This window comes from Vidua chalybeata, chromosome Z, assembly GCF_026979565.1.
Source record: "Vidua chalybeata isolate OUT-0048 chromosome Z, bVidCha1 merged haplotype, whole genome shotgun sequence".
Lineage (NCBI taxonomy): Eukaryota > Metazoa > Chordata > Aves > Passeriformes > Viduidae > Vidua > Vidua chalybeata.
Window position 1 is genome coordinate 62,193,367 of NC_071570.1, and position 21,571 is coordinate 62,214,937.

At 36.6% G+C, this 21,571-nt stretch overlaps 2 long non-coding RNA genes across 4 annotated transcripts; one reads left to right on the forward strand and one right to left on the reverse strand.

Annotated features, from left to right (window-relative positions):
- Positions 1 to 437: 437 nt before the first annotated feature.
- On the reverse strand, positions 438 to 5,133 carry LOC128782487 (uncharacterized). Of its 2 annotated transcripts, XR_008428808.1 has the most exons (4): positions 4,968 to 5,133; positions 2,419 to 2,484; positions 2,227 to 2,335; positions 438 to 624 (listed from the first exon to the last, which is right to left on the reverse strand). It is a non-coding gene; the product is annotated as an uncharacterized LOC128782487 (long non-coding RNA). The 2 variants fall into 2 exon arrangements; XR_008428809.1 differs by lacking the exon at positions 2,419 to 2,484.
- Positions 5,134 to 5,260: 127 nt separating this feature from the next.
- On the forward strand, positions 5,261 to 18,896 carry LOC128782222 (uncharacterized). Of its 2 annotated transcripts, XR_008428705.1 has the most exons (4): positions 5,261 to 5,357; positions 10,278 to 10,376; positions 14,825 to 14,944; positions 18,816 to 18,896. It is a non-coding gene; the product is annotated as an uncharacterized LOC128782222 (long non-coding RNA). The 2 variants fall into 2 exon arrangements; XR_008428706.1 differs by lacking the exon at positions 14,825 to 14,944 and having other exon boundaries at positions 18,816 to 18,860.
- The last annotated feature ends 2,675 nt before the right edge of the window (positions 18,897 to 21,571 follow it).

A 21,571-nucleotide genomic window follows, 5' to 3' on the forward strand; every position in this document is an offset into this window, starting at 1 on the left:
GTACTTGGCCAGAGGTGTGTAAAAATCAGGCAATTTGTTATAATCTTGTGTAAAGTAAAATCCATGGGTTAGTTCACCAGCAGAGTGAGTTTCAGAGTCTGCACCAAGAAGTCTTACCTGCTTTCAGCATCAGTAGGAAGAAAAGCACTAATCTCTGAGGAAGCAATAAGTACTCAGAAGAGGGGAACAGGGGCTTTGTAACCAAACTGAAGGTTTTCTGGTTTTTTCTGTCCTTTTTCACTTGTAAACTGGAACTCCCTCCCTATATATCAAAAGATTGCCTATTGCTATTTTCAAGAATTTCCTATGAATTCTGGCAGTACACTTGGAGAAAAAAGAAGCTCAGACCCCCCACAAGGTAGTTGTCACGAAGGCTTCCCTTAGTCTTAACAGTTTTTTGACAGTATTTACTGCTCTGCAAGCACCTTACCTGCACAGGCACCTCCGGTAGTTATACACTTATATGAAAGAAGTAGGTAGATGGAAACTGTGGGCTTTGCCATAAAGCTTTATTCTGTGGCCAAATGCACAGTGGAAACTGTTATTTATGTCCAGGTGGGATATTTACATATGTGGTACAAATCTCTTCCATGGTCTTCTAAACACCTCTTTGTTTTCACCAAGCTGCAGAGGCCACAGTAAAACTTGAAATTAGACCACTATTTCTTATATTTGTGTTATAATCAATAAAGCATCAAGACATTCTAATCTGTCCTAATCAGTACCCGTGAATATAAGTAAGTCTGGTCTGGTAACTGAAAGAAAACTGAGGACATTTACTGTGAACACGCTCTGAATATGCTGTGAACAGCAGTCTGAATACAAGCAAGGTATTTCATCACATCCACACCGGAGGTACTGCCTGAACATATGTGCCAAATGTGCCCATATAAAAACAGTTATGAAAGGTTTCCTCTTTGGTAGCTCTGATGATTGAGATCCTCCACGTGGCACAGATGATCCACCAGTAGGTCAACACTACCCAAATTTGTACTAATGCAGCTCTGATGTTCTCTTGAATTGCATTTAAATACTATCTAGTTTGCAGGGAGAAAATCCCTTGTTTTCTTCTGCTATCATGGTCTCTTTTTTTTCTGGGTTATTTCTGTGTTGAGTTATTCAGACCTTGCTGACTGTTTCCCTATCATGGCTTTTGCCAAGGCTACTGCAGATTTGAGTAAATATGTCTCCTGTATCTTGTTTGTTCCCAGTTACTATGTTGTTCAAATCATACACAGACATTTATATAATATATATTATATTTACTTCAGCATTGTGAAGTAAAAAGGTTTTACTACTCTTATCTTCTAGATGGAGAAATTAAACACTGAAGAGTTAAAATATTTGCCCCAGTTTAATCACAGAAATTGAAACAATTGCAGGAACAGAATCCAAGGAATACTTTAGTATTTTAACCATTGGACTATCCTAACCCTGACAGGTTAAAGCTGGAAGCTTGATCTGAATGCATTATAGACTGAAAAATTGCATATATCACACTTATTTATTATTGTGACTCTGGTTTATCATCTACAAAAACAGTATTCACTGAAGAAGCCCTTATGTTTTATTACTTCCTTTGTATATAAGGCATCCATATTAAAAGCCTTATCTACCCCAATGCCTAGTTGTGATATAATTCTTAAATATCACTTTTATCATCATGCATGTATTATATCTATAAGAATCAAATGAAATTATCTAATTCTGCAATACAGAAATTATGAAGAAACAATGTGATCAGTTAACAGTACAATGCCATGTGCTGTTAACATAGTGCAGTAGATCTAAGGCCAGGGTAATATCCGAAAAGTAAAATTACTTTTGTTTGCTTGAGTATGTCAAAGTTAACTTAAATGGGGAGTTGATAACATTCTAATGACAGTATGAAGCACACAGGTCAGGTCCTCTTGCAAAGGAACCAAGACAGTGTAGAAGCCTAAAGCTTATGGCTAGACTGGAAGATCTGAAAGGTCTTTTCCAACCTTTACAATTTCATGACTTTTTAATATTGATAGAGATGATTAGGGAAGATAAGATCCCAATTTTTCCAATTGCTTTTGAAAATATAATTAAGAGGTATTTTATAGGTGCTTTAGAGAAAATATATGGATATGTCAAAGAGCATGGTGAAACACTTGTATCCTTTGAAAATCAGTTGTCTTGCTTAGACTCCTAAGCCAACAACTGAACATCACAGTATGTTTGTTCCTTCTACATTCACACCTATAACAGGATTGCAGGAAAAAGCATGGTTCAGCCTGGTCCCAGGTCAGTCATTTCCTGTGTTGAGTTCCAGTGATGAGATGCAGATTGTGCAAAGAATCTTTACCACCTAAAGAGAAAAAGAGTGTCCATCCTCTATACAGTAAGAATAGTGAGATGGAAAGGGTATCAAACCTAGAAAACAAGTTATACATTACTAATTTTCATGTCTGTGTGACTGTATTTCCTCCTTTCTGTCAGGCAAGTTGCTATAACAATCTGGAGAGAGAAAAAATTCTTGTTGTCTATAAAATACTCTGGGAAAACCCCAGTGAGAATAAATTACAGAAGCAACTAAACATTTTATTTTTGAGAAATTTAAGCCAAGTTTTGAAAATGTAGTGTTTTCTGTAGCAGCTGTTTTCCTTTGCAGCAGCATGAAAAAGGGGCATGAACAAATTTTCTAGCTATCAGAAAGAAAAGTAAATATAATGCAGCAGAATTTGCCTTTTGAGTGTTTTCTTAAATTTTGGGATAGCCCTGTTTTACACTACATTGTAGAGATGCTAAAGCCAAATGTCATGGAAATGATGTCTGTGAAAAGATGTAACTGGAAAGAGGAACACTAGCATTCAGGAACATCACCATTACAAAAGCAATTCAGACCCAGGGTCTTGGTACCACTCTCAGGTGGTCCAAAGTGTCAGATCTCTATATTTTGCACTTTTTTTGTAAGCTAGCAGCTCTGTTCAATTTCCCTTGCTCAGTTCCATGATGTTCTAACTGGCTTGAAGTGGAAGAAGCTGTTTCATTTCTAGTGTCATCAGGGTACCATCAGACCCAGGCATCTCTGCCTGCAAAAGTCTGTGCAGAAATATGTTTATTAATAGAGGACAGTATAAGGCTTGAATGCAAGGCTTAATAGCCCTTCCAAAATGCTTTGTATCTTAAATTATAGCCCTTACTCTTCCAGATATGGATAAAAATGTCTAATCCTTTTTTAATCCTATTACTTTCCTGTCCTCCAATAGCCCCTGTAATATAGTTACAAAGTTTTTATATATCTCGTGTGAAAGAATTTTTTTAATTCTTTCATTTCCACCTTTTGGTGTTATTAAGTGTCCTCTAACACTGACGACAGAGCAGAAATACATGGATCTGTGTGCTCCAGAGCATGTATTGCATTGTATGTTTGCATAGTGTCTCTTCTCATACATCCCCTGTCTAAGGTAAACAGTCCCAAGCATTTTCATTCAATACTTTAAAGCAATATTGTTTTACAAGTTGCCATGTATTTCTAAGTATCCCTTTTAGGATCAAACTGAACATGACCATACCTACTTCCCATATCAGAGAGGTGGTGGATTTTTGGATAACAAACTCCCACAGACAGAGCAGCGGACACAAAGTAGCTGTAGCCAGTTGATAGTTAATTCACCTCTGGCACATTAATTTATCCCCTATAGCTCCGGCGCAGGCACTGTCCAGATACTCTGTTACATAGGAGCAACAGAGTAAGACAGCCAGGACATCTCCACCTATGAAGTTCATACTGCTGGTAGGTCAGTTGAATCTTCACTAAATAGCCCCTCTGTAATTTGGATTTTATTATATACTAGCTTCATCAAAGATTAACTCCAATTATTCTGATTTTTTAAAGTGATATTACAATAGATCTGGTCAGACAGGGAGATTAGATCTCACTGGAGACACCATGAGGTGTAGAAGGCTAGGAATAATACCTCATTCTCTTCTTTCATTATTGCCATGAAGTTATTGCCTTGTTATTTACAGTAAATCATCTCTCTCTCTATTCATAATAGAAGGCACACAAACCTTTCAAGACTGTCCAGGCATTTTGGTTTTATAGCAGGTTCTACATCATCAGAGTTCATAAATGAAACCACATGTAGTAATAATATTGTCTTTAACAAGGAGGTGGGGATTATGATGTTGCTTGAGAATAATATTTTTCCACAACATGTGCAACTAATCAAAAGTTAATGTGACAAATTGTATTCTGAAGAGAAACGGATAACAATAAAAAGGTCATGGTTCACTCAAAAATTTTGACCTCTTAATTCACATATTTGGCTTAACTAATTTAATATCTCCTTCTGTGGGGTATAATCTAATGTGTGAAGCTGAATATCATAATATACGGGACAAAGATTCCTCAACCAAATAGATTTTTCAGTTATTTCTGAATTATTTTGGAATTGTACTCATATGCCTAGATCAGTTTCTGAATTTCAGTATAAGTAATGAAATTGACATGAATTTAAAAATTTATCACATTCTGTCAACTAAAAAAAATGTGTTATGAAATATTAGTTAATTTTCAGACATCTTCAAAATATATTATTGCCTGAGTACCACTATTTTTACATGCATGGAGCAGGTATGCATCTAATATATTCAAACGAAAAATATGATGTAATACAGTTCATACCACTTTAAATTTTTAGATTCATGTGTGGACATTCCCTCCTTTTATGTTGTATTGAATTGTACTTTAAATTACAAAATTAAATGCTCAAAGCAGAAACCTTGTCAATTGCAATGTCACCAACTCAAATGCTGTAAAGATTAAGTAGCCCTGCTGTTATTTCTGTTGAAACCTTCCAGCTATACTTCACATTTGGTGCTTTAATTTGTACCTCTATTTCTATTTTGCTGAATAAAATGTTGAAGTAACAGCATACACTGTGATACACAGACTGTAAATATAAGCAGTGAATCCAGGCCAAGGCTGTACTTACGAAACAACTGCCACATGAAGGCAGGAAAGAAGGCAGGGAGGCAGGCAGGGAGGGAGGCAGGCAGGGAGGGAGGCAGGCAGGGAGGGAGGGAGGGAGGGAGGGAGGCAGGGAGGCAGGGAGAGAGGGAGGCAGGGATGCAGGCAGGCAGGGATGCAGGCAGGCAGCGAGGAGCACTGCCTTTCCCCCAGGCCTCCAGCCCCGCAGCGCCGGTCAATCATTGGCAGTCTAGCCTAACACAGCTTCTGATTGGCCAAGCGAAGCACCTGGGAGGAGGGCCCACAGAGGCCCTGGGACTTAAATGTGACCATGAGGGAGACATGTGGCCTTGACCCTATCCTTGACCCTCACGTAGTTTGTGCCTCATTCTCCCTGGAACCCAGGAACTGGTAGGTATGTGTGTGTTTTTCTATATATTTTCTATCTTTCTCTCTTTTTTCTCCTTCCAGTTCGCTTTTCGTGGAACATTTTTAATAAAGTGGCACCAGACAGCCTTAAAGGTTTCTAGGTTTAATGAACTATGTTAATGCTTTGAAAATTATTTGATGTTGAATTGGATGTTGTATTAGATCCTTCACCAAGTTCCTTGATTTTCTGTACTTTGCCAGTAAAGTTTTGCATAATTTTGACCTCTTGAGAATATCTGATTGATATTTCTCCCATGCACTGACCCACAGGAAAGGAATTTTTGGTGACACCCTTAGCATTTAAATGTTCTGGGTTGTTACACGCATGATTTGGCATTCTTCCCAATTTAGCAAATAAAAGCAGTAATTATTTCCAAGGAACTACATGTTATTTTGAATATATACAGAGACAGTGCTACTCCAAATGAGATAATATCTGCAGATATTATGTCAGTACATATATATGCAATATATTTTTCTTAGGTTGGAAAGTGCTCTTGTAGCAAATGTTCTAAATAATTATGCTTCATTTTGCAAAATAAAAATAGTATCTAACTTTCAGATGCTATGATTTCGTTCAAGAAAGGAAGCTGTTATGTAGACGTGAGTGAACAAAAAGCTTTGCAGATAAGCAGCTTATTATCTACCTCATTTTAACATGCACTTCTACCAGCCCTGAACTGAAGTTTTAAAAACCATTGGTCTGCTTATGCCTAAATCTGACTGGCAAATCATTTGAAATTGTATAGCAAAATAATCACATACACCACAGAATGTGTTTTCTTGGAGCTTCTTCTTTTGTGAGGTTTGGCACTGAAACACACTTTCTTCGGCATGTTTAGCACAGGCAAATAGTGTCATTTTGGTGGGCTTAGCTGCCACTAAGCTGTGGATTTTGCAAGCAACTGTATTGCACAAGTTTCACATAGCACTGCACAATGCATTGTAAGCGCACTGTAAATTCACCTAATTGTGTGTCTTGTATGTCCTATGACCCTCTAGTGCCCAGTCCTTTATAGTATGCTCCTTTGAAGTCAGAAACAATTTTATTGATTCTCAGTGGTCTGCTTGGCACTGTAGAGGAAGAATGCCTTACTAATTAAATTCTCACTTCTGCTATGCCTCAGTCATTAAGAACTTTGAATGCAATGTCAGTTACGGCTTTTGCTTGCTAGTGTTAGCATTTTCTTTAATGGAAAACCTAATTTCCTTAGGTTTGGATACCTAAGCCATGAGGGTTTCCAACTGGTGGGCTTCAAAAAAACTGAAATTTTAATCTCCATAATTATTTTTCTAATTTCAAATGTGTTTGATATACACAACTAAATTAAAGACAAAGCTTGCAACATGTTAACTTCAGTACTTCATCTATGGTGATAAAAGGCTTTAATACTAAATGACTGGTTTTGAACAGGGCAGGTTATGAATAGAGAATTGATCCTTATTTTATACCAAAGAGAACAATTTGGCTACCAAGCAAAATTTAATTCTGCAAGATAGGTGGAACTTGAAATTTCAAAAATCCTTGTTTAATGTAATTCATTAAGAGTTATTCTTCCTTTTTAAAAAATCAAGTTTTATTTGTGATTGGACTGATTCTAATCCCAGTAACCCATTGAGAGAATTTTCCCCTGAGCCATCTGAAATACAGTACAAGGCACTCAAATTTTAAGCGGCATTTTAAACCTCTTCTTGCTTTCTTGGCACTCTTGCTTTCTTGGCACTTGACAAAAATTTGTGCAAAGGAAGATCTAAAACAAAGGGATACCTTAAAAATATTCTCAAGCATGAGAGATGGAACTGAATGTACTTAAAAATAAATGAATCATAGAGAAAAACTCGTGCCTACATTTCTCAACATAGGAAAGTAACTATGATACAGTTCCTGTTCTAGAAGCTGGTATATTTATGACCTTGACCTCTTTATCTGAAGTTTTAACAAGTTAATGAATCTAGAGTGAAGATAGCTTTCTGCTGGCCCAGAAAATAGACATAACCTCCAAAAATATATTCAGGCACATATTTAGATAGATGCAGAAACAGACAGATGGCTGTAACTTAGCCTATGATCAAAAAGCACAAAAGAAACAGCCCCAAAACCAATTTCTTCTTCATCTTTATTCCTAGACAATTCTTGTTACATACCTTCTGTATTCTAGAGTCATCAAATATTATTACAATTTATTAATAATTAATTGATTCCTAATTCTTATGCCTCTTCTGGCATTATAATATCCTGAAAAATAGAGATCTAATCCTGGCCTGGAAACAGTCTTTAACTGAAAATATTTTATATTTTTAAACCATAATTTCTTCAAATGAGAGATCTTTATTCACAGCTCAAGACACTAATGGTAACATGTTATTTTTACTGAAAACACCCTTATATATTTGCATGACAATTTTCTGGCTCTTACAATATGAAAAATATTTGATTAAATATGATGCATCACATTAGCACTTAGTGTACATTCATTTGTACATTCCACCTTTAAATATTTATTTGACAACCTACTTGAATTCAAATGTACCTGCAGTTAGGGAAAATAGTGTTCCATGTAACTCAAGACAGCCATGATTTCTGGAAGATTTATATCAGCAGATTGACATAATTTATGTTCCAAGTTTAACCCAGAGTCAAAAAACAGCATATATGCATCACCCACTATTTGCCTGTGTGATAATCCTCAATGTAGAAGACATGATCCCAGAAGGAGTGTTCTCTTTTGATGTTTCTTTCTGACCCCATAGAGACTGTGAAACTAATTCCTTTATAAAATACAGTGACTACTGTATTTTATATGTCTCCAGTTGGTGTTTGACAAGCAGACTGTGTTTCCCTCCCTGTTTAAAAACTGTTGAAAGAGCTTATGCAATGCAAATGCTGTTTAGGGGGGAGCATATCATCCTGTCAGGGACTGTGGGTACATCTTAAGAAAGAAGGTTTTCTGGAAAAAGTTCCTGTTCCACTGTCCACTGTTCATTCTGCAAAGTTCCAAAGGGACGCTTCTGGTACAGCAGTGTTTGCAAGAAGCAAACTCAAGGTACAGAAATGGATGGGCCACTACATATACTGTATTCTAAGTTCATTGTTCCCCTGGTGATAGGAGAACCTGTTGGTATGTGTTATATGTGTTCCTGTCAATGGTTCTAGCAGTGTTTAAGTGAGAGGACAATCAGCATTCAATATGATTTGTTAAGCAATATCCACTTTGCAGATCCTCTTCACGATTTTTCTGTCATCTTTCTTTTGTCCTAACCACGAAACACTTGATCTAGAAAACAGTGATGATCACTAATTCAAAGTGAGTTTGTATTTTTGTTCCAATTATGGTGCACTTTTAATCATTATGTGTATTTTGACAAGTATCGAAAACCCAAGCTTGTATCAAACTTGTATTTTTCAAAGGCTCCAAGGCTTTGGAGACAGGGTGTCTAGTAGGAGAAGGAGGAGACCTAATAGGGTCTGCATTCTGCTTAGAGTGCACGTGCTCAGCCAGCTGAAGGAGCAAAGGAGATGAGTATTAATAAAGTTCACAATGAAAAAGAGGAGAAAGATAATTCATGTGCCTATAGACTTTTAGTACAGTCTATTCTTGTTAAAAAAAAAAAAGTTGTTTTTGTCTTCCTTTTTTTTGCCGTCTTCCTTTTTTTTGCCATCTTCATTTTTTTTGCTGTGTCTTCTTTTTTTTTTTTTTTCTTTTCTTTGCCCTTGACGTGTATGTGAAAATCATAGTGTAGGTACTGCTGGCACAATGCTGGCATCACTCTTGTGAGCTCATCAGACTCAAAAGCACATTAACATTTCAGTATACAGCGTTCAGATTAGGTGTGCAGAATTATTTATTAGTGAACTAACTGATTTATCACCTTGGAGCTTTGAAACCTCCAAAACTGCAGGTTGTTGGCACACCCTGAGCATTTATTGCACTAACTTTCATTTTACACTGTGAGCTGTGCTTACTTAAGTGTGGCCAAGGTTCTTTAAAGCTTTGAATGAAACTCTTTATTAAAAAAAAAGAAAAAAAATTCATTACCAGAAGCTACCAAATACTGTAGGCCAGACAACGAGCCAACCTGGAAACCTGAAGTGGTTTCACAGCCTGAGGAGTGGCTCTTGCAAATGTGCTGTTCAGCATCTCTGCATGCTACAGTGTCTACTTTTGGAAGCTGTAAATCAACCATGTGGCTAATTAAAGTACAACATCAGTCCTGTGTGTTTTAGAAGAGATTTTTAAATCCAGCACTGTCAGCCCACTCAAGGTCTGAATTCATTTATTATAATGATCTTTCAAGTTTTGTTGTCTGAGTCAGCTGCCTTGGCCTGTCCAAGCTGCTGCACAGTACAGCTCTGGCTTAGAGGCACTTGCTACTGAAAAGCTCAGGAGTAGTTGTTCTTATCTCAGTGTGCCCCAGCAATAGTCACCCACTGCAGTCACTCTGCTGAAAATTGAAGAGAGGAGCACTGTAATAGGAAAGTCAGAATCAATTTTATACATATTTAAAGCTGAAATTAGAAACCGTCAGATACATATGCAGAAGATATTGACTAAGTAGATTAATATTGGAAAGCGCATTATAAAATAAATCTTTGACAACTTATGTAGAAGTGCTGTAGAAACCCACAGGGGTTAAAATCTTTTGTAAATTATTATTTAATGAGAAGGCTGTAGCTTTTCTGAGGCAAGAATCCGATCCTCAGAAGTGCATTCAGTCTCCACAACACTGACCTTTCTACTACACAAGGTTGTGTTGGTATCAGGTGCTTTTTAGCAGTGGGAATAATGGAGTGGCCACTGGTCTCATTACATTTATAAACACACATTTCTCTGTCAATACCAGACTGTGTATAGATTCAACCATTTCCCTCCTGCTTATTTAAATGCTTTTCTGATTTCTCTTGCAGCAGTGCTGTCTAGTTTTGCCTGCAAACTCCTTAATATTGCCATAATATCATCTTACCACTGATGCTGCAGAAAATGAGACAGTCATGTTTTGTCTTCAGGTAGGTAACAAGGTAAATTCAAAGCAGGTTGGAAAATGGGACTTCTCCACTCTCAGTGGATTTTGGGAACAGAACACCAGCCTCAGCTGTAGATACAAAACTGCTGTACAAGACTTCAGCACCAACTTGAAGATTAACAGCAGTTAGACCTAGGGAAAGTCAATGCCATTTAAACTTACAGAATGCATATCTCTCTGGTCTGTCATTAAAACCAAACTGCAGCAGGCTGAAATACAACAAAGATCAAAATCCCACTTGCTGTGTACACAGGACTAATCTTTAAAGGTGGTAGGACTAATGGAGTGAGTAAAATGAGCGGAACGTAGCACAAATGTTTTGCTTTAACTTTCTTACAAATACCATGTCATTAAGGTGAAAATTTGACACCTTACCTACAAATATTGTAGCCAAGAAATAAGAAATACATTTGCCTTCAGCAGACTCCATTTTCTCAATTGCTGATTCAGATGATTCTCCCCTAGAACAATATTTATTTAGGCCCTAGAGATGAAAAAATCCCTCATCCAGTCCAGATGCATGAATTTCAAGATGTTCTTAATACCCAAATCAAGCTATGTGTCTTCACAAAGAAAACTGTACTATTTATGATGGAATACATATGGAATTTAAGGAACCTAGAGATTTGCATGAGGAAGTGAAATGTTAGTAACACCTCTCTTAGTTCTTAGAAGATGGGTTGCATGCACAACAGATGTCATTTCTGTGAAACCTTGTTTAAAGGAGCATTGTACAACTGGCCACCATTTGATTGCCTCTAGCTATCACCCTAGTGAATAGGCAAAAGGGCTGTGAAGCAACTCAAGCATGCTTATGGTTATATTAACCATAAGCATTAATATAAGCAAACCTTCCCTCTGCAACACACACAATAAAATAAGCTGTTTTAATATATCATTTTAATAAGAAATTATCGATTACGTTTAGGGTTGGGACATGTTAGGTAAGACAGTGACATGCCCACATTCTCACATTTTCATCTCTACATTTCTTTAAGATGTCACAAAAAAATGACGTGTGTGTCAGAAAGTGGTTTTATCCTCATCCTCCAGATATAAATGAATTAAACCTTCCTTTAAGCAGCAACGAAATCTGAATGTGTAGGAAGAAGGATCCATTTACTAATAGTGTATTTTCCATGTCAAAAGTTGTGTTTAAAAAATGTATGTATATATTCAACTGCTCAAACCTTGCATATTTTTGTTGCTCTGTGGTACGTTGAAATATTAAGAGAAATTGTCTCTGTCATTATTTCCTGTTAAGATACTGTAAGGATGCTCATTCTCCCAGTATTTTAGTGAAAAACAAAAGTCTCATCCTGGAAAGGAGAGCAATTCAGTTTAATTATGTTAACATCCTAAGGGAATCATGCATAATAACATTTATTTCTTCTGGGAGACTTTCTAGATGCAAAAGGATTTTGCCACTGAACAGTCATAGAGAGGTGGAGAGAAGTCAGAGTACCATGTTTTATGCCACTTGCTACTTAGTTTTTTTTTACTGTAAAGCAGCTATTACATGGCATAGAAATATACAAAGCTCTCTTGGTTACTTCCTGGCATTCCTGCCATGTTTGAAATTGTTTTGATAAAAACATCTTTTTTCCTACTACCAATTTATGCAATTTAAAGTATTTGAGATGGCATTCCAGGGATTCATTACTAGGTTCATCTGCAGATCTGGTACAATATTAGAAGCTTCCTTACAGTGTTTTAATATTGACCTGGAAGACATATTTTAATGCAAGATTTGTCTTTCTGTAATACTTTTGTCTCTTGTGGAATCTTTACATAAAAATGTGAGAGTTTTAAAGTCCTTTCCATGAATACTGCAGGTGGAACTAGTAGTATTCAGCAACTTTTCTTGACAAGTAGCAGTTTCAAACACTGAATTTGTAACATAGTACTGGTTCAACTTCTACTGCCCAAGTTAACATAAAAATTTGACTGATAACACTTGCTAAACAGTAGATTGTCTGGAACTTAATTATGTAATGTCTGTCTTTCTTCTTCTTGGTTACTGTCAACTGTAATGCACTAAATCATGAGGTTAATGGAGATTTTTAAGTCTGCTTTGAGCCTTTTATAGTTCTTCCCATATTTATGCTAACTGTTTTTTCTTTAATTATCTGTAAATTATTCTTGGCAAGGCTCCACTTTTCAATCATGACCTGTTTACCGTCTACACAGGCTTTGCTTCCTCCTTATTTGTGCTGGCTTGTTGATACATGCTACTCTAACAGCTCTTTTCCTTTCCATATATTGCACACAAACCTTCTTCTCCTTGCCAGACATATCCTCACCTTCACAACTTAATTCTCTCTCACTTTTTCTGTGTAACATGCAATTTCCTCTCACATTTCGTCCCACAGGAGATGTTTTCCCAAAAAAACCTCTGGCATTAAATAATGCCCATGCCTGTCTCTTCAGTGGGCAGGCTTCTATATGTGTTTCATCTGGCCAGCAATTTGAGACAGGTCTTGCTCTGTAAATCATATTCACTGATTGGTTGCCATTCCTGCCTTCCTGCTTCCTTCACGACAGTGAGACCAGGGCTGGTTATGCTCATCACTTCTGGCAATATCTGTCTTGCTCATGTTTTCAAATCAGTTGCAAGAAGTGTGTTGTAGTATAATATGAAAACAGGGCTTCTCTGTTTTTATTGAAAGTGAAAAGGCTATTAAGCTGGGGAGGGAAGTGCTGAGTAAGCTATACTTGCACTACTAAAATACATTTCTCAATTTATTAAATGGTAAATGTATTATCCAATTACCTTCATATCCTTAACAAAGTTACAGGTCACTTAGAAATAAGTTCAACTCTTCTGTAAAAAAATAGGAAAGATCTCTGAAGTGGAGGATTCTTCATAGAGAGAACTAACAGATATTATCCTTGAAAGAGTATAGCTTTAAAAAATTTTGTATTTGCTCTGCTTTGTATTGTTTTAAGCAGTTCTGTTTTGGCTTAAATTTGAATGGCCAAAAGGAATTAAAACTTCCTAAAAAGGAATAAAAGAAAGTAATGTTTTTTTCTGATTTCTAGTTGTGAGTCTTTTGTTTAAATTAATGTCTCACTGAAAGCATTTATCTCCTTCTCTATTAATTTAAATCTGATCATTTACTTAATACTTAGTGAAAGTAACTAGGTAAATAAGCAATATAAAGCAAGGATCTTACAAAATGCACTTTTAACTTGACTGAGATGCTTACAGCTTTAAATTATTTTGATCTTCAGAATACCAACAGCTGAAGATCTGAGTGTATGAACAAATTATCAGATTACAGATTTCTCAGTGAACTTCAAATGCAACAATCACGAATTTACAACCATGTATTTGTTCAGGATAACATACAGTCTAATTTGAGTTGTTTCTTCCCCAGTGAAGATAGGGAATTCTCACTCTTCCATTTACTGTTGGGTAAAAATGGAGATCCAGTAGGATCCCACCACGGATCCAGCTTGTATATAGGAGCTCTTATGGAATACAGTGCTTCTAAACTGAAGTGTTTCTGAGCAATAGCAGCATTCGAATGGTATGAAGAATTTGTAAATAACTGTACTGTTTAAAAAAAAAAAAATCATTGGAGTTTGAGTCAGCCTCTATTATACTAAATGACAGAGTGTTTAATGAGACGAGTTTTTGTACTTCCAACATATGGCCAGTGGACTCTACCCTCCAAGTAGTTAGGCACTGAATTAATTAATATTTCCTGGAATGAGTCGTAGTCCCCAAATAACTTCAGAAGAGATCTGTTTTATCTGAAACAACAAGTTTCAGTGTCCCAATTAGCAAGAGACCTCTGGTTGAAACTTGTTTATCAAATCTTACAATGTTTAAGTCTAAGTTGGAAACAACTTGTTTTCATAGATAAAGGAAAATTAAAAGTCAGGGGGCCAGCTTTGATCCTAGGCTAACTCAGGTGACTTGCAGCCTTTTAAAACCAGTACAGCTGCAAGGTGCATCAGAGTATGAATCTGTATTCCAGTCAAACTTCTTTTTAATTGAGAGAAATGACACATCAGAATGACAAGTGTTCTCATGAGTAATGACTTCTTGTTTCACTACCTGGTCATTCAGAAATAACATGGATTACCTTTTTAAGTTTTTTTCTTCCCCCAGTTTTGAAGAGATCCTTCTCATTTATGAATGTGAAAACATTCTCAGTTTTTGGGTGGGTCAGGTTTCGGCGCATACATTTTCTGTAATGAAGCATGTGAGACTTTGTCAGGTCTAATGGTTAGCAACTGGAGTATACAGAAGTTGAGAAGGTTTGTGTGGGCCAGCTGATACATTCATGATAGGCCACAGTTTAAATTTTAAACGAGAAAATAGCTCTGGTACCATTGTAAAAACATTTTTTTTCCATCATTTTTTTAGCCCGAGAATTGCACTGAAGACCATTTATACCTGGATTTCACACTATTTTTCAGATTCTTCCTTCAAACCCAGAATTGCAGTCTTCAACATATTCACATGGCTTTGGTGAAACTGGTTTCACAAACACTGCAAAAATCAGTCTCCTCATGCCTGCCATCTCCTATTATTTCTTGGTAGGTTTTGGTCTTTTTTCTTTTTGTTCATAAACAGAGTTCCATAAAACAAATTATTTAGCATTCCAAATGCTACAATTCACAGTTAAGCACTGCCTTCAGTTTCAAAATGTGTGTTTTTGGACGCTCGGGTGCTTATGTCAGCATATTTAGAAGGATCTAAGATAACACTCTTCCTAAACTACTGATTGAGTGGCAGTAATTTGCTTATACCAGTCAAAGCCTCCTGACTATAAGTATTATTTCATATAAGACTAATTATAATGAGACAGTTCTGTGAAGGTATTTTCCACCTTTACTTTTTGATTGTACACAGATCTAATGTCCTGGCAGCTGTACAGAGCTCTCTGAAAAATGTTGCCCTTCCTCTGTCTTATACTTCCTATGACTGGATGAGCTCCCTTAAAGCATGCTGATGTTTTTCTCCAGCTAAAAAATGTTTGTGTGTCTTCAGCTGTATTTCATCTGTAAAATTCTGCATGACATGCTTTATTCAGAGAGACTTCACGTTTATTCCCTTGAGTATTTGCTCCCCTATCTTGTAAAGTTTATCAAATTCTGTAAGTTGGTGGTGAGGAAGTGGGAAGGAGACACCTTGTTCAAAATCAGTAAACAAGTTATTTAAAGCCCCTTCTATCATTTCTAGCTTATTTCTTCACCTGAGATACCACACACTTTAAGTTAATATTGACTGCTGCCTCCTCCAAATTCCTCAGCATGTCATTACTTTCCACACTTGCTCTCTCCCCAGACATCTTTGCACCTACTTCCCTGTGCAATATTCAGGTTTCAGTGGACTTAAAGTCAGCACAGTGTAAGTGATTCACAAGGTCCATACTGACTCAAGCTCTTTGTTTCCTGAGAGCTGCCAGTCTCCTGTGAAAAGAGTGTAGCAGGACATCCTTCACCACATGCACACATGATGTAGACTGCAGAATCATCTGGACTTGCGTATTTCAACCTTCAATTACCAAGTTGATCCCCAAGAAATTTTATCTGATTTCTGTCTGTTTTCTGTTACATCTTTGGCATTATACTCTGTGACAATGAGTTCCACAGTTTTGTGGTAAAGATAAATACTGTAAAATTCAGATGCTTGAGTAGTTTCCATTTAACAGTTAGTTTAACTATTCTTCCTTTCTCCTCCCACACAAACAATTTGAAAACTTTCACAGTAACATTTTAAAAAATATAATTCCAAAGCATTATCACCACCATTTTATGTGTCATCCAAACACAACTCTTTTTTTAAATCCTTCAATGTACAAATTACATGGAAAAAACTATTTCTTGATGTTAAATACTTAGGAAAAAATACTTTACATTTTTTGAGCAATTGGAAAAGAGAAAAATCCAATGACACTAATATAATGTTTTGGAGGACACATCTGTTTCCTGTGCTCTGATTGAAGCATCTGATTCAGTTGTTATTATCCCTGTGGCTGACAGAAGTTATAACAGTGGTTTTATGGAAATACCTGTTTGTGTGGCAATCCCACACACTTCAAGCAGTTCCATATGGAAGATCCAAGTTTCCATGACACCAACACAAACCAGCAGCTTCCAAGAGTTAGTCTGGAAATGAAAAATTTACGTAGGAGCCAAACAGTGATGCATAAGAAACAATTAAATAGTAACTCTTTTTATTACATGTTTAACAATTATATCTGCCATACCTCCTGCTCTCAACAATTGGAATAAATCCATTATACTTAACTTGTCTGAAAAGAAGAACAGAAAAGAAGAATACTGCCTGATGATGGATGCATGAGAACAGAAGATAGGTGAAATTGTCTTCTCAGGCCTTGACAGTGGAAAGACAGCCAAAACTGCATAAAATCACAAGATAGAAAATTTACCTTGGGCATAGTTTCTACAGAATTCTAGGTTTAATTTCTACACAGTTCTAGGTTTCAGCTATGTCCTATAATATGCCGATTTTCTTAGCTTTTAGGAATTCTTTTTATGTTGTTGTAGGTATCTTTTAAAATTTTTCTGCCTTTTTTGATCTGTTCAGCTTTGTACAGTGCCAAATTGTCAGAAATTTTGCATAAGGACAGGGATTTCTCTGCTTGCTCTAAAGAGCCTCCACTGTAATTTCACTGATAGGACACTTCTTTACATTAAGGAATTGACTGCATCCAGACCATTTATTTATATATATAAGTTTATATTGTTTGGTCATCCTCTGAATCTGGGTATTTGTACTTCATGAAGTCAATGAGAATTTTGCCATTGACTCCAAGGAGAACAAGATCAAGTTTTAATTCCATTTTCCCTCTAATCTATTTGATCTTTTCAGTCTCCTCTCACACTCTCACATCAAATCTTCCTAAACTTTCCATTATTTTCATCACAGCCTTGTTGCAGTTAGTTATGATTAGGAGTAAAAAAAAAAAAAATCTCATTTATATCTTATGAGAGTTCAGTAATCCAAGCTCAACTGGTTATTTGGAACTACTATCATTTTGTTTTTATTTACTATATCTGTCTAAACCTCTTTACAAGATATTCTGAGCTTTAATTATAATTCTAAAGAAGAAAAGGTCGAGTGCAGAAGAGTTACATGACTGATCCAAAGTTTCTGTGCAAGTCAGCAAATCAAATTGAAAGAAATTCACTGTATCACATTTTCTCTATTGCTTTAGAAACAAGACTGTTTCTTGCATCTTTACACACACACTTTTTTAATAAAATTCACAACTAACAAACATACTAAACTAAATTAATTTATAATGATGTATTAATTAAACTGACCTCTGAGAGTGGACTATTTTTCCTGCCACCAAGTAAGCAAATTTTCCCTTGTGGCAGCAAGGAATTGTGACAGAAGAAAACTGTCTTCTAAGTTCAGTTTACATAAAAATATAAAGGACCATATTACAATTTTCTATACACAAAGCTTTTGTCTTTTGACTGAAAATGTATTTTCTATCTTGAAATTTAGAAAATATATATAATGTTGACTTGGGACAGAATATTATGAAATATTTGAATTGTAGTGGAATAATTTTCCCTATCACCAGCTACAGAGTCAGTCAATTAATTGGTTACCAGCAGGTCCAATCGTGCCAAATCCCTGTGTATTAAGGGATTTGAAGTAAAGGGCCAGGAATCACAGAAATTCAGAAAGAATGTCTTCTTTCCTACCTCCTCAGTGACTACTGTGGATTTAGCACCTAGGAAAATATCCTGAGCTTTACACCAGTTTGTCTCAAATGGCACAAAATATGGGCAGCAAAAAATTCCTGGCTATTTTGAATGGAATGTAATATACAGGAGAATTATGCAGCTTATTGAAGGTGTTATTCTGTACTTTTGCTCTCAAATAGAGCCAATACAACAGAAGATGTAATAAACAGTATCCTCCTGGCAGTTCTGCCTACAGCTGTCTTCATGATGACAAATGCCACCTGATAAATCTGTGGATGATAGCACTGAATTGGGTACCAGTGCTGGCAGTAGCCATAGGATGCAACAAGTGGGAGCACAAGGCACAAGCCCTGGGAAATTGGACTATGCAGTGTGTGATAAATCTACTTCGTATAAGAATTTTAAAATATGTATGTAACTAAATATTTTTTAATCAAAGCCCAGTTGTTCAGTATGGTCCAGTATTAGAGCATGTCACAGGTCCATTGACTTGGTCTCCACGCTGCGCCTGAGGCAACAGTGTTTGAGCACTGTAACATAATCATTGACTTGATTTCTCCTAAAAGGTATTTGCTCCAGCTACAGTTCCTTAAATTTCAATGGATGTGAGTTAGTATCACCAGTATTTCAGTCATGCATCTAAATTTTAAAAAAGTAAGCCAAACAAACAAACAGCTTATACCAATCAATGTGTGTAATGTGTGTTCATTCTTTCCAGGGCCAATGGAGAGGTGGTTTTCCCTCCTGTTTCTGCAATGGCTTGGTGATGGGAAGCCTACCCCATCTGATATCTATCTTCTACATCTTGTACTGAAAGACCTCTTCCTTGAAAAAAAAAAAGAAAAAAGCCTTATCTACTATGCAAACCCTTACTCAGAATATTTGCTTTGATTTTTATTGAAGCATGTCCATCACCAAGAATAAAATTCATTGAACTACAGACTAAGAGGCAAAGTATGACAAGGAAAGCAAAGAGTAGGAATTACAGACAAAAGAAGTTTGCCCATTATGACACTTTCTGGAAAGGATCCTATTTCTGTACCTCCTGTAAGGAGAGTTTGTTCATGAAACAGTTTTGGAATTACCATAACACAAGCATGAAATTGGCTCCAAGCTTCTCATCACTGCACATCAAGAAACTTATGGACAAAAAATAAAAGCAAAATAGTAGTCTCATTAGGAAAATATAGCATAAAACAGTTTCAACTACAAAACTCATATGAATATAGCTTCAGCTAAAACTTTCACATCAGTTTTAGAATCATTAAGTTTGGGTTTTAGCACAGAATGTAAAAGTAAAAATTGACATTGTGAGAGACTTATAAACACACATAGAGAGACAGGCTCTTGGTCCACCAAAAATCACATTTATCTCCTTACATTATAGTTTTTCAGCTTATTTTGGTTTGTTGATTAGCTCTGCATGGTTAGCTGCAACAAAGAGATAAAAACAGCACAAGGGAAGGAGAAGGAGAGGAAAGGAGCAGCACACTGATAAATGCAGTTTTGTGGAAGACAATAAACCTTTATTTGGAAGTCCTAGAGTAGGAAGAAATGCAATGAGTTACTGAGAAGGGAAATGTAATGACTAGTTAGATAAAAAATTCAAAGGGTTTGTAAACACTTCAAATGCATTCCCAAGCTATTTCTGTGTAAGCTGCCTTTAACACCTCACCATGTTTTAGCTGTAGTGTCTTCCCATAACCATCCCCCCCATAAAACTGCATCATCCAACCTGATTGCACTTTCCTGCAGCTCAAGCAGGAAATTTTTCTACAAATTTTTCAGTTTAGGGAGGACAAATCTCTCTGCTCTTTGGCACCAGAATTTTCAGCTGGTGTGACCATATCTCTTGACAGTCTTCACTTCTAGAGGCTGATCAGGCTCTTTTGGGATTTCTTCATGGATCATGTTTCCCTGACCTTGTTCTTGCTCCACTCCTCTGGACCTCCTCCAAAGGCCCTCAGTCACATAGTGTCTGAAATAAGACAAAGAATGACAGGAAAAGCTTTATTAATCCTGAGTGGAAAAATGGCTTAATTGGAGGGATCATAGTTGTTTAAGTCATTGAATCCCTCTCTGAATCTGAGGGATATTTTAAGTTCACTCATTGCAGTTCATGTAAGCAAATGCAAAGACTGAATATAGAAAGCATTTATATGCATGTATATGTTCTGTCTGATGTGCAACATACAGCTGCACTGTTTTATGTCTGAACTAAGGGGAGAAAACATAACAGTTCTATTCCCAGCAAGCAAAATGACACAGTGGGATTTTTTACCTGACAAATAGGAATTTATTGAAAAAAATTTTATCAGATTTTAAAAAGTTTAATTAATTTTACCAACACAAAAACTCAGTATATTTGCATGAACTTTTCCAAATCTGAATAGAACTACTAGTCCAGAAAACCAGCTCATTAGTTCAATGGATGTGGGAATCCAGGGCATCCCTCTCTGGCTGCCCTGGAAGGTCTGGGACCCTGGCAGGGGGTCAGGAGACCCCCTGTACAGAGCCCCAAGAGACCCTGTCTCTGATCTCTATCCATGAAAAAGAGTTTTCAATCTTACAGGATGAATTACAAGCTCTGAGTGTTTGATATAAGTAGTAATTAATGTGGCACGGGTGCAAAAGTAGAATTTTAGGATTCTAGATACGGGGTTCAAAGGGGGCAAGATGGAGGAAATTGGGTGTGCCTTGTCCTTTTTCTTCTTCATGCCCTCCATGTTTCACTGTGTTGTTGGCATTTTCCTATTGGTTTAGGCTGGGGACACACTGTTGAACATGGGTGATAGGGTGATAGGCACATTATTGTGAACATACGCATGTAGTTTCTAGTATATAATGTCTGTAACATCCCACTGAGAGGCAAAGCCCCACATGCTGCAGTGCAAGACAGACCTGCTGCAGGTCAGAGAGAAAATATTTTAGATAAGAAGAAATAAACAATCTTGAAAACCAGCACAGACGAGTTACGACTTCTCCTTTGGCAGCAGGGCTGAAAGACAGAGATTTTTACAATCTTGGGATCATTTAAATATCACAGATCCCAACAAATGGAGACCAGTTTAGGACTGAAAGTAGATGTAAAGAAGCAGAGTCCTCTATCACTGCTACCTGTTAACCTTTCCGTCTGCTTTCTTTTGTTATCTGTTTATTATTTAGATCACCTGTACAGTCTTTCCTGTGGATTTCTGAAAAGTTTTTGTGACTTCTGCCTCCTTAGAGAGTTGTTGCTCCATGATTTTTCCTCACATGTTGTGATCCACTCAACTTCTATAAAGTTATTCTTTCACCAAATTTTCTGGTTTGCCAATTTCTATGAAAAGCAAAACTTGAAAACCTTTCCTAAGCTGATTGCATATCCTGTGTGTGCAGGGGTGGGGGAGGGGAAGACTGGGGATGGTGGGGAAGTGCCACATAACAGTTGTCACTTCATATATCAAACTGCATTCATTTTAGTATAGTAATATT